Consider the following 1,199-nt stretch of genomic DNA (forward strand, 5'->3'; position numbering starts at 1 on the left):
TCACTCAGACTAGAGTACAGTGGCACAATCACAGCTCACTACAGCCTCAACTTCCTGTGCTAAAGTGATCCTGCCACCTCAGTGTCAGTCTGTAGCTGGAAGTACAGGCATGCTCCCCATGCCCGGCTAATGTGTGTGTGTATATATGTATATGTGTGTGTGGGTGTGCGTTTATTTTTTTTTATTTTTTATTTTTTGTAGCTATGGGACCTCACTATGTTTCCCAGATTGGTCTCAAACTCCTGAGCTCAAGTCATCCTCCTGCCTCAGCCTCCTTAAGTGTTTGTATTACAGGCATGAGGCACTGTGCCTGGTTTATTTTTTGCTTTTTCACTTGTTTCTTCCCCCCCCAACCCCGCACTAAAGTTACTTAAAAATAAACAAACAAAACCCCACCATAAAACTGCAAAGACATTAAATATTGCTTTTAAAAATATAAATGGTTGAAGTTGTTTCTTGATGGTGGCTATCTAATGCTAATATTTTTATACTGTAAGTTACTTTTTTTTTTTTCTAGCACGACATCATAAAATAAATCCATCAGAATGACACCTTCTCAGGTTGCCTTTGAAATAAGAGGAACTCTTTTACCAGGTATTTTAAAAGTGTTACTTTAAAACAATTAAAATTAAATTCGCATGTTTCCTATCTGGATTACCTTAAATATGGAGTTGCTATTAGAGTGGACCTGATTTTTTAGATGAAAATATCTATAGGTCCTGCCTGATATCAGAAATGTGCTTGGAGCATAGTAAGCACACCAGAAACCTCCTTAAACACTGTCTTGTTGTCATGTTTTCCCAAAAAAGCTGTGAATTGATACTTAACTTTGCACAGGACAGAGATGCTTGGGCTGTGGTTTCTAGGCAGCATTAAAATGAAGGAAACTTTGCTAGTGCAAGAAGTTGGTAGGCCAGGTGCAATGGCTCATGCCTGTAATCCCAGCACTTTGGGAGGCCGAGGTGGGCAGATCACTTGAGGTCAGGAATTCAAGACCAGCCTGGCCAACATGGTGAAACCCCGTCTCTACTAAAAATACAAAAATCATCCGGGCATGGTGGCACGTGCCTGTAATCCCAGCTACTTGGGAGGCTGAGGCAGGAGAATTGCTTGAACCCAGGAGGCAGAGTTGCAGTGACCTGAGATCATGCCATTGCACTCCAGCCTGGGTGACAGAGCCAGACTCTGTCTCAAAAAAA

General features: G+C 41.6%; 1 protein-coding gene across 1 annotated transcript in view; it reads left to right on the forward strand.

The window, feature by feature from the left end:
* Positions 1-1,199, forward strand: part of GPCPD1 (glycerophosphocholine phosphodiesterase GDE1 homolog (S. cerevisiae)) — a 60,078-nt gene that overhangs the window by 710 nt on the left and 58,169 nt on the right. The window lies entirely within an intron of this gene.

Source organism: Colobus angolensis, unplaced genomic scaffold (assembly GCF_000951035.1).
Source record: "Colobus angolensis palliatus isolate OR3802 unplaced genomic scaffold, Cang.pa_1.0 Scaffold197, whole genome shotgun sequence".
Lineage (NCBI taxonomy): Eukaryota > Metazoa > Chordata > Mammalia > Primates > Cercopithecidae > Colobus > Colobus angolensis.